The 12426-nt window shown below is 42.1% G+C and overlaps 1 protein-coding gene across 7 annotated transcripts in view; it reads left to right on the forward strand.

Annotated features, from left to right (window-relative positions):
- The window catches only part of CPNE4 (copine 4), a 516611-nt gene that overhangs the window by 327755 nt on the left and 176430 nt on the right, over positions 1 to 12426 (forward strand). The window lies entirely within an intron of this gene.

Raw genomic sequence — 12426 nt, forward strand, 5'->3', positions numbered from 1 at the left:
CAAACTCCATAAATATGTCTTGTTGGATATTGATATATGTATTTCTGAGAAGCAAAGGAGGGTTTTAAAAGTTTGGAAAATACTAGAAAAGTTAATGCATTTCTTTGCTGCCGAACTCAAGAGCCTTTAATATAAATTCTGCACGATGGCTTTCTAAGAAAAGGGTATAGTAGGCAGGGCTTTCAAAACTCCTTTGACTGCAGAATGCTTTATTTCCAGGAGCTGCTTGTAAAGCTAGTGTATTATAGCACATGCTTCAGGAATGCTGCTTTGAAGTAGTCCCATTCAAGAGACATTCAGTGATGTCCGATCGTGTGCCATTCTCTTAGCTGACCACTCATGTCTAGCGTGGTTCAAGGACCTCTTTGACTGATGCCGGTGTAGGGAGGCACCTGGGCCAGCCCATTTCTTGGTGTGGCCCAGTTCCATAGTGTTGCCCCCTTCAGAGAGTTGGTTTTTTAGAATTTTGTTTTAGATGTTGTGGGGGATTAGTTCTCATTGATAAAACCACAACAAAAGGCTGGGGCGCCTGGGGGACTCAGTCGGTTAAGCATCTGACTCTTGATTTCAGCTCAGGTCATGATCTCAGGGTCATGCGATCGAGCCCCGCATCAGGCTCTGCCTGAGCATGGAACCTGCTTAAGACTTTCTCTCTCCCTCTGCCTCTGCCCCTTTCCTACCCCACCCACACCCCCGTACATGGGCTCTCTTTCTAACAACAACAACAACAACAAAAAAAAACACCCCCACCACACACACACACACACACACACACACACACACACACACACACACACAAATGTCTCCAAAAACAAACAAACAAACAAACAAAGGCTGAATGTATATGAATTTTTTTGTGTGTTGAACTTTGATGCTAAACACCAGACCCTGGATCCTGTAAGTTGTGCAGCTACATAGGAAGTCGTGGAATAATAAGTTTGATGTGGTGAGATGGAGCATTGCACTAGGAGTCAGAGAATCTAGCTGAATCCACATCTCAACTGTTTTTTCAGGTAGTTTGTAGCTTCATGAAATCTAAGAATGTCATTTTAATGGGCTTCAGCTTCCTCTGCTAAACGTTGAATCCCCAGAGTAGAAGAGGAGTGACATACATGTGACACATTAGCCACTCCTACCTCCTCCTACACCCAGGGCAGATACTGCTAAGTGATCAATCTTCTCAACTAAATCCAGAGATAGCCTCAGGTACCTTTGCAATACCACATTCCCACCAATCACTGAACTGAGAGCAGGGTGAAAGCAGCTGCCATTTTCATACTCGATGAACTAAGGGTCAGAGATCTGAGATTTTTGCTATCAGCAACATATACTTCATGAGAAAAGCAAAGTGTCAAGGAGAGGTAGGCACCCCTGGATTAATGAGGGAGTGCCATGGGCAGAAGCCTGACGTGTTCTCCCCGACCCAGTGGCAACTGGAGAGGAGTCACTTGGAAAATGTGACTGATTCACAACTTGGACATTTGGGAATTGACTTACAAGCAGAATGGATATTGGTAATTCTAAAGGAGCTGGCAGGGGGAGGGAATTGGAACCCAGGGGCCTGACCCCAAGCTAGGGATAACCTCCTCTTGCTTCTTCCCTGCACGTGGACACCTATTATGAGGAAGGTGGAGGCAGGTCTCAGTGAGTCTACCTGCACAGTGTGCTGGCTGGTGAGCATGTTGGACTTGGGATGTGTAAGCAGCACCCTGCAGATGAGTTTCTTTTCACGATTTCAGACATCAATTAATAAGAAAACTAAGGCTATCCAGTCTTGGATGACCTTTCCAGAGTACTCCACAGCTGTGACAGAGAGATGAGATGGTGGGAACATCCTGTTAATAACCAACATCTGAGTGAAGTGCAAATTGCTTTACACTTGTGTGGGATTAGCCTCCAAGCTCCTGTATGAGGAGGATCTGACAGTAGCTGCAACTTGGAGTGACCTGCAATCCAACACCTTCCCACTCCCGAGCCTGGAAGCCTCTGCCTACTTTTAGCAGGCAGGCCTGGATTTTGTAAGGCAGTTTCTGATTGCTTGATATTTATATGCCAGCTTACAGCTGGAGTGGGAGGTAGAAGGCAATTGACTTAGGACTGAAAAACACCATTTATGTTATAGAATCTTCTTGTGTCTTCTTGGCTTAGAGCATCCAGATTTCTCCTGAGCCATTCTAAAGGAGCTCTGGCTAAGTGGGGGAAATTTGAAGAGAAAAATATAAAAGGGGGGGTGAGAGAAAGTTTGAAGACTAGGAAAGGTGCATCGGACACTCAACAGTCACACTGAAAAGACTAGGGTCTCTCACCAGGCTGAGGGTGTTAAAGATTGTTTTTCTCTCAAAGAGCGTTTGGAGTATTGAGTTTGGGAAGGGCACTTCTTAAAACCACTATGGTCAGAGGATACCTAAATAGATTTGTTCTCTTCGAGAGAGATCCCAGGAAAGAGGTTCAGGGGAAATCCCAAGCGGCTCCGTCACTTAATAGCTGGTGACTTTGGGCAAGTTAACCTCTTTGACCCTAAGTTTATTCATATGTAAAATAGTGGTAGTGATAATCTGTGATTGTTGGGGTGACTTAGTGAAATAATATATGTGAAGTGGTTAGGACAATGCTTAGTTCATACTAAGTACTCAGTAAATGTTCCTTATGGCTGATTATTTGAACATGGTTGGGGACTAGGATACTGTGGCTAAGAGGAAGTTACCACACGAATCCCATAGGGATTACCGCTTTTCAAAGTCCTAAAAATATCATAGAATTCACTCATCATGAGCCACCAGACTGGACACAATTTCATCTCCCCTTAGGATACGGAAGACTTTTCCACGTTTTTGCAGTATCTTAGACCATTTTTAAGAGCATATCTGAATCAGAGTTCCAGCCAAAAAAAGAGTTGTTAATAAAGGAACTGCTTATAGCTGCATGGACAAAATTAGAGGTATGAGCAAGGGATGCTGAGATGCTCTGGGACCAGCAGCAGTAAAAAGCCACCACTATGCTTACTGGACAGGCAGAAGTAGCAGTGTTACCAGAATCCGGTGAGAGCTAGAGCCTTGCAGGGAGGGATTCTAGGCGATCTGTAGAGGGGAAGTGACATAGTCGCTGTCAAAATTGCAACCTGGGGCACCAAGAGGGTAAGAAAAACATACAAGCCTCTTGTTCCTCCCACTTTATGATCTCCTACTGGTGCCTCCCATTGGCTGAAGGAGGCAAGGTGGCAGAAAAACCCAAATGAAGCAATGCATGCAGGCCAGTTTCTTGGGACACAGAGCAGGGCAGAAAGATCTGGAGATGCAAAGGAGAATAACCACCACATTCACCAACTCTTGTTTCACAGATTGGGAGCACGCCATTAATGGAGTTCTGAGTTGGATAAGACACCCAAATAAACCAACCCATAATGTGGTTCTTTCACTAAGTTTGATGTCCTATAGCAAAATGAGCAGCAGTCAAAATGGCAGTTTCCAAAAAAGTGGAAATGGACCGATACACAAAGTCTGATCCAGAGGCTGGGGTGTGACACGTGGAGTAGATCCCACAGTACTTTGTTTCCTGGTCTCTGTGTACCTTGGGGCTGAGCCATAACAGTTGGTAGTATAATATTACTGGTTTTCAGACTTAACTGTGTACATTGGTTAAGATTTTTAAACTACTGGGTAGTTTAGCCATACCATAGACTGGGTAGCTTGTGAACAATATAAATTTATTTCTCATAGTTCTGGAGGCTAGAAACTCTAAGATCAAGGCACTGGCAAGTTCACTGCCTAGTGAGAGCCCTCTTTCTGATTCACAGACTGCCAGCTTCTCACTGTGTCCTCACACGGTGGAAGGGGCAAGGGAGCTTTCTGGGATCTCTTTTGTAAGGGCACTAATCCAATTCATGATGGTTTCACTCTCATTGAATTAAAAATTCACTTTCTCAGGTCCACTAGCCACATTTTATGTGCCTAATAGCCACATCTGGCTAGTAGCTACCATACTGGACAATGCAGATATAAAACATTTACATCACAAGGGAAATTTCTGTTATATAGCACTGGTACCGTGACAAAACCCCCAAGCTAAGTAGGCTGGGGCTCAAGGCAATGAGATGTGGAGTAGAAATCAGAAAACTAAGCCATTCAAACTGAGATCTCACACTGGGGAAAAGGAACAGCTGTGGAGGACAAAGAGGCGTTCAGCACAGGGAGACATATTTGTGACCCCTGCCAGTATGCTGATTGAGTCAGGATTTGCTCAGACTCTGGATGGAGGCAGCAGTCTAGAGGGACTGGGGAGGGCAAAAAAAAGGAAGAGGAAGACCCAGAAGCCATCATTGTGACACCTGAGACTCTCTGAAGGTGCTTATTTATAGAGTCATGCTCATCTTACTTACTTCTGAGCCATACTCCTAGGCAAGGTGATGTGATTTTTACTGTCCACTCTGAATGGCACAAGCCTGGAGCTATGTCAGGTGGTAAAAGGAGGCAGGTTCATCTCCAGGGTGCCCTAAATGGAACCTAGCTGACGCAAGAGCCCCTGTTAACTTGGGAGCCAGGTTAAGTGTATAGTAGGAAGATGAAGGGAGGGTTCACTCAGTAGTGAGAGAGTCATTTGTAATCTTGAACTCCCTACTCAGTTTAATCTAGAGCATTTGGAGTTTTTACCACGGTGGATGAAGAGTGCCTGTTTGGAGATAAATCTGTCAGAGAAGCCAGGATGGATGTTTCTTGAGAGAGGTAGAATGGTGTATTAGTTTATAAGGAGTGTTGTAACAAAGTACCACAGACTAGATTAAACAACAGAAATTTATTCTCTAACACTTTGGGAGGCTAGAAGTCCAAGATCAAAGTGTTGCCAGAGTTTGTGCCCCTAAGGGTGCTAGGGAGAATCTGTTCCTTGCCTGTGTCCTGGCTGCTGGTGATTTGCTGGTAACCTGTAGTGTTCCTTAGATTGTAAACACATCACTCTAATCTCTTCCTTCATGTTCAAATGGCATCTCCATGCATGTGTGTCTGTGTCCAAATTTCTTCTTTTATAAAAGACCAGTCATATTAGATCATACTCATATTACATCTACTCTAGGATGACTTCATCCTTAGTTAACAAATTACTTCTGTAACGACTCTATTCCAAATAAAGTCACATTCTGAAGTACTGCGGATTTAGGACTTCAACATATGAATTTTAAGGGATATTATTCAATCCATAACAAATTATATAGTAGAAAGAACATATATTTTGGAGTCAGACAGACTGGGTTTGAGCTTTGCTTCTGCCACTGCTTTTCTGATGCAGTTTGATTTTATTATCTGCAAAATGAGGATGATATATTTAATAGAATCATTTGTAAAGTGATAAATCAGTGATAAAATGAAGTACTTTCTTATATCACCAGTTAAGAAAAAATGCTTCCAATTAAACAATGCCATATCATCAATTATAACATGCCTTCCAAGTTTAAATACGTTACATTGTGAAATAAAAGTATATTTTAAAATCAGTGAAGGTAGGGGCACCTGGGTGGCTCAGTCAGTTAAATGTCTGACTCGTGATATCGACCGAGGTCATGATCTCAGGGTCATGAGATCGAGCCCCGTATCAGGCTCAGAGCTGGGTAGTACTGGGTGTGGAGCCTGTTTAAGCTTCTCTCTCTTCCTCTGCCCCCCCTCAAAAAATAATAAAATAAAATCAATGCAGGTAAAGACTGAAGATGACATATAAAGTGCCTCCTGTGGAAAGGTAAGAAGGTGTGCAATTAGGTGCATCATTTTTTATTTGTATCCCTTCCTTTGCCTGAGCAGAAAAGTTGTCATCACCATTGGTCACCACCCAACTTGCCATCCATTTTGAGAAGGAATGAGATAATTTACTGGGCAGGGGTCAAAAGAATTCCCCAAGGAGGTAGCTTTTATGAAGTGTGCTACTTCCACAAAATTTTTATGATTGCTTCAAATAGGGGGTATCTTCCCGAGTTTCTCTGTAGGACCCCACTCTGTATTCCTATGTTGGCTAATAAGTACATTCATGTGGATGGTTCTGAGAACCAGATAGAAAAGTTTCTCTATTTGTTTAGTTGGGGTGGGGGCAATTCTTGCATCTCTCTCGGACCCATGATATCTTTCTTCTCCAGTAGCTTTTATCTTTGGGATAAGGGCCCGTACTTCTCCAGAAACCTTAGACCACTCAGTGACTGGCATCAGTTTGGGCTCCTGCCTTTACCTTCCCCCACTAATAACATCACATTGTTTAACCTTCACAGCTCCCACCTCTTTTCCAGCCCTTGGAACCCCAGGGGGCAGACAGCCATTCTGTGCAGAGTCTTGAACTGTTTTTTTGCTTTTTTTTTTTAAGATTTATTTATTTATTTGAGAGAGAAAGAGAGAGGGGAGGGGCAAAGGGCGAGAAAGAATCTTAAGCAGGCTCCATGCCCAGGTGCTGGTGCCCTTTGAACTATTTCTTGATGACATACTGACTTTGTCCCTTGCACAATCCAGTCTCTATGGGCGGTGTTCAGGGCCCCCATTCTATCCCTAATATTGCATGACTAGCATAAATCTGAAACACAGACTTAGGAGCTTGACTACCTAGGTTCAAATCCTACCTCTTTCTTGCAAGCTGTGTGAAATTAGGAAAGTTAGAGGGTGTTTTTACCTCCCAGTAAGAGGGGATAATAATAGTACTCACTTCATAATGTTGTCATAAGGATGAAAAGAGAATTGCCTGTCAAATTATTTGAACAGATACTTCATCAAAGGAGATATACAGATGGCAAATAAGCATATAAAAAGATGTTGAATACCATTAGTTATTAGGAAAATGCAAATTAACATCACAATGCGATACCACTACACACTTATTAGAATATTGAAAGTTAAACATAACGTGTATTTCAATCCTAGGTATTTACCAAAAGAAGAAATATATGTCCATACAAATGCTTGTACATGAATAGTTAATGGCAGTTTTATGTGTAATGGCCAAACTGGAAACAATCCAAATGGCCATCTATGAAATATTACTGAGTAATGAAAAAGATGAACCACTCATGCACATAATAATGAATAAATCTCAGAATAATTATACTGAATGAAAGAATAAAGACAAAAAGACTATATACTGTATACTATAAGTTTATAGAGGATACAAACTGATCTATTATGACAGAAAGTGGACCAGTGGTTTCTGGGGAATGGGGTGGGGAGGGAGGGGTAAGAGGAAGGAGTTACAGAGGGGCATGAAGAAATTTGGAGGGGCAATGGCTATGTTCACTATCTTGATTGTGGTCATGATTTCACAAGTATGTACATATGTCAGAATTTATTGAATTGCATAATTTGAATAGATGTGACTTATTATATGTCAATTATACCTGGATAATGCATTTTTTAAGTAAGTGCCTATGACAGAGCAGGCTTTTTTTTTCTTTAAATTTTTTTTGTTATGTTAATCACCATACATTACATCATTAGTTTTTGATGTAGTGTTCCATGATTCATTGTTTGTGCCTAACACCCAGTGCTCCATGCAGAACGTGCCCTCTTTAATACCCATCACCAGGCTAACCCATCCCCCCCCTCCAGAACCCTCAGTTTGTTTTTCAGAGTCCATTGTCTCTCATGGTTCGTCTCCCCCTCCGATTTACTCCCCTTCATTCTTCCCCTCCTGCTATCTTCTTTTTTTAATTCTTAACATATATTGCATTATTTGTTTCAGAGGTACAGATCTTTGATTCAACAGTCTTGCACAATTCACAGCGCTCACCATAGCACATACCCTCCCCAGTGTCTATCACCCAGCCACCACATCCCTCCCACCCCACCCTCACTCCAGCAACCCTCAGTTTGTTTCCTGAGATTAAGAATTCCTCATATCAGTGAGGTCATATGATACATGTCTTTCTCTGTTTGACTAATTTCACTCAGCATAACACCCTCCAGTTCCATCCACGTCGTTGCAAATGGCAAGATCTCATTCCTTTTGATGGCTGCATAATATTCCATTTTATATATACACCACATCTTCTTTATCCATTCATCTGTCGATGGACATCTTGGCTCTTTCCACAGTTTGGCTATTGTGGACATTGCTGCTATAAACATAGGGGTGCACGTACCCCTTCGGATCCCTACATTTGTATCTTTGTGGTAAATACCCAGTAGTGCAATTGCTGGATCGTATGGTACAGAGCAGGCTTTTTATTAATGTTGTATTATACACTTTAGTACTATACTCAAAAATGTTTTAGATGAAATTTTTAAAGGGGCATCTCATCAAAAGCAGTACTCAATAATTGACTCTATCACCATCATACTATACCTATAGCTGCATTTTCCATTTCTTTCAAGGAATTCTCACAAATAAAATTGAATTAATGGCACCTGGGTGGCTCAGTTGGTTAAGCGACTGCCTTCAGCTCAGGTCATGATCCTGGAGTCCCAGGATCGAGTCCCACATTGGGCTCCCTGCTTAGCAGGGAGTCTGCTTCTCCCTCTGACCCTCCCCCCTCTTGTGCTCTCTCTCTCATTCTCTCTCTCTCAAATAAATAAGTAAAATCTTAAAAAAAAAACTTGAATTAAGGAAAATAGTCCAGGCTGTGAGGTCAGAAGGCATGAGTTCAAGTGCTCAGTCTATCATCTAGTACCTTGTGCTGATATTTGTCCTTGATTTTTCTCATATACAAAATACTATAAAGTCACATCACATAATTGCTATTAGAATCAAATAAAAACTGGACCTAAGCATGTTCTGCAAATTATAAAGCAACATGAATATATCAGTTATTACAGCTAGGAAGGAAAGGAGATAAGCAGACTTTTTGAAGACTGAGTAACAGAAGACCACCAAGGTTAAAATAAACCTTGACCAAAAAACCTCACAGAAGAGCAAGGGATAGACCCTACATCTCTGAAATTCCCTTATGCTGATATTCCTACATCAGAATTGACTGGGACACTCTTAAAAATGGAGGCTTCTGGGTCCCACCTTATACTTGCTTAGTCAGAATCGCTGGTGGTCGAGAATAGGAATCTGAGTTGTTTTTTAAAAAGCTGCCTGATGGATTCTGATGCAGCTGGTAGCACCAGTCAGTGGATGGTCTTTTGGAAACAATCACCTTGATCTTCATGCCTCTCAGTGAGGAACATGAGCTATTATTCTAGGCTCTATTGCTCAGATTAAACCTGGCTTCAGTCTCCAGAAAAGATAATGCATCTCCCATAATGGCTGGGAATGCAACCATCTTCTAAATAGGCATTTGGTATGGCAAGCACTTCTTCTATTAGCATCATTATTTTTCTGAGCTCCTCTATGCTCTTAGGATTCTTACTAGCTCTGAGATTATCTTTGGAAATTGTCTATCTTGGTAATGCAATTGGGTATTTCTTACTTTCTTTCCAACCAGTCATTTCCCTCAAAAAACCAAGTCATTCCATGTTGCATGTTGACAGCTTGCCTTGGATAGACTGTCAGAGGTCAGTGGCTTGATGCTAACATGAACTTATACCTATGTGGGATTGTCATCTGAAAATCAAGAAGTGAGAAGAAAAGCAGCAGGATCGGTGCACATCAGCCCCTTGTGCCATCTGGGGTGGTTAAAGCAGAGGAACAAAGACTGGAATTGGATGGAATTTCCATCTCCTATCTTATCTCAACCCGCCTAGGACTCTATTGTTACACACATAAGGAGGGAAGATTCCTTTTCTGTGTCTTGAGGATGTCAAATCCATCTAGAAGTTAGTTTTGGGGGGCTATTTCAAAATCCTCTCTCAAAAGTCACCCCATGAATATAATTAAATCTCTTATATGGCTCATGATTCTGTGAATTTGGGACAGATGTTGCAAAAATGCCTCTAGGAGTCAGGGAAACTCACTGAGGCAGAAGAGCTTGGAGAGTGAGTGCCCCATCTGAATGGGGCAGTCCCCAGTTGTTGCCATGTATGAGTGTGGCTCCACATTGCCAGATATTCTTATTTTTTTTCCAAAGGTGGGAGGGGCAATAGAAATAGTCCCTTGTATGGGACTATTTTATTTTATTTATTGTTGCCTTTTATGTTGGCAAATTAAGGAGGAAAGTACTTTCAAATGGGCCCATAAAACACCTCCAAGTCAGCTTGAACTTGCAGACTGCCAGTTTGTGGCCTCTAATTTATACTATTATTCAAAATGATGATCTTTTAACAACTGAAAAAAATTATATCAATATAGTAAATCCTTGTACCTATACAACCAGCCAGTATCACATTCAGTCCTATCCCACAGAATGAATATTATATAAAAATGTAAAATTCCATAGGGCGCCTGGGTGGCTCAATTGGTTAAGCGACTGCCTTCGGCTCAGGTCATGATCCTGGAGTCCTGGGATCGAGTCCCACATCGAGCTTCCTGCTCAGCAGGGAGTCTGCTTCTCCCTCTGACCCTCTTCCTTCTTGTGCTCTCTCATTCTCTCTCTCTCAAATAAATAAATAAAATCTTTAAAAAAATGTAAAATTCCAGCAAACCATAAGAAACTTTAAAAAAAAGATTTATTTATTTATTTTGAGAGAGAGTGAGAGAGTGAGCATGGGGAAGAGGGAAGAAGGGGAGAGGGAGAGAGAGAATCTCAAGCAGACTCCCTGCTGAGTGTGGAACCCTTCATGGGGCTCTATCTCACGACCCTGAGATCATGACTTGAGCTGAAACCAAGAGTCAGATGCTCAGCTGACTGAGCCACCCAGGCACCCCAAACCATCAGAGACTCTTAACTACAGAGAATAAACTGAGGGTTGCTGGAGAGGAGCCAGGTGGGGGAATGGGATAAATGGGTGATGGGCATTAAGAAGAGAACATATTGGGATGAGTGCTGTGTTTTATGTAAGTGATAAATCACTAAATTCTACTCCCGAAACCAATACTACACTATATGCTAACTAACTTGAATTTAAATTTTAAAAATGTAAAATTCAGTTCAAATAGAAGGTCAGCCTTCAGGAGAAGCCAGAAGAGTCAAATAACCATTGGTCTGAACAATAGCTTATTGTAAAATGCTAATCAATGGTAGGTTGGGATTTGGTGTTCTGTCTGTTGGACAGGGACCTAACCAGAATCATATTCTCCTCCTCACAACCTGTATTGTCCATCCTCTCAGGAATAGCAGGTGATGTTTCTCACAGGACAACTCTCTCTCACACACGGCCCATAGGGATGGTTGGGCCAGGGACAAAACACTGAATGCAAGAATGTCAAGGGACTGTGCCCCAAGAATTTTTTCTTTGCTGGATAACATGTATGTGCATGATATGGTTAAAGACAGTCTTCCCTTCAGTTTTTGAGAGAATGTTTCTCTGTACTCTAATGAAAGTGCAGGAAATGTTTTTCCCAGTTTGTGCTAATGAACAACATTGGGAAGTATCCAATAGACCATGTTTCTATTTGAAAGCCAAAAGTACATGTAGACTCCAGTTGATTTATAAAATATGAGTAATGGATATCCCCAGTTGGGATATACTGTAAGATCTTGGGTTAGCTATAATTTGGGTTAGCTGTCATTAAGATCTTGGGTTAGCTTTCCAGAATATAAATAGTGTTGTAAATGGTGTTTTGACATGTGACAGACATAGAAGGAAAGAACCTTAATAGTAAGGGTACCGGTAAAAACAGATGGCATACCCAGAGAGTTTCATCTAAAGGGCTAAACTCTTTAGAGAGGGATGCTTTCTGGGGGCATGGGCAGGGATAAGGGAGCCAACAAAGGATAGTGATTAGGGATAGCAACAGTAGAAAGTCATTACCACCCCCTGGTCTGAAGAGTCTAGAGAGGGAGGGGGCATTGTGTTACCAGGACCCGCAAAAGCTCCCTCTGTGGAAGGGAGTCTACTAGCAGGCTCTATGTGTGCAGAGGCATGGTACTGCTGCCAGTACATCTCTATCCTCCCACCATCTGATCTCCTGCTAAGTCCTCCCTTTGGCTGATTCAAACCAGAACATAGAGGGCAAGGAAGTCCAGGGAATTCCATCCATAGAGGTCAGCCTCCAGGATCAAGAGTAGGGTGGAGAGTAGGGAGATATGGATCTGAGAGAGGGGGGCAAATGGAGAGTTATTATCACAGAAAGCAAGGGGAGTCATAACTCATGGAATGTTAGAGCAGGAAGGGGCTTTTCATCTTCCAATCCTCAAATCTTCATTTTGTTGATGAGGAAACTGAGGCCCAGGGAATTGAAATGACTGAGTAACCATTATAAACCCAATAAAAGCCATAGTTGAGACCAAAGGCAGTCATCTTCATCCCCATTCTCATGGCCTTTCCACTTCATTATGCTAGGAATCAGGTGTTGCAAAACTCATATTAGAGTAGGGTTGGCTAAAATGGGGTGCCTACGTGGTCTTTTGCCATTTCTGTGCCCATCAGACATGACTAATCTATTACAGATTTCTTTCCTCCTGAGCCCAGATGTGCTTTCAGACTCCTT

The sequence above is a fragment of the Callorhinus ursinus genome, unplaced genomic scaffold (genome assembly GCF_003265705.2).
Source record: "Callorhinus ursinus isolate GAN/ISIS: 27379988/994484 unplaced genomic scaffold, GSC_fseal_2.0 scaffold1, whole genome shotgun sequence".
In the NCBI taxonomy this organism is placed as follows: Eukaryota; Metazoa; Chordata; class Mammalia; order Carnivora; family Otariidae; genus Callorhinus; species Callorhinus ursinus.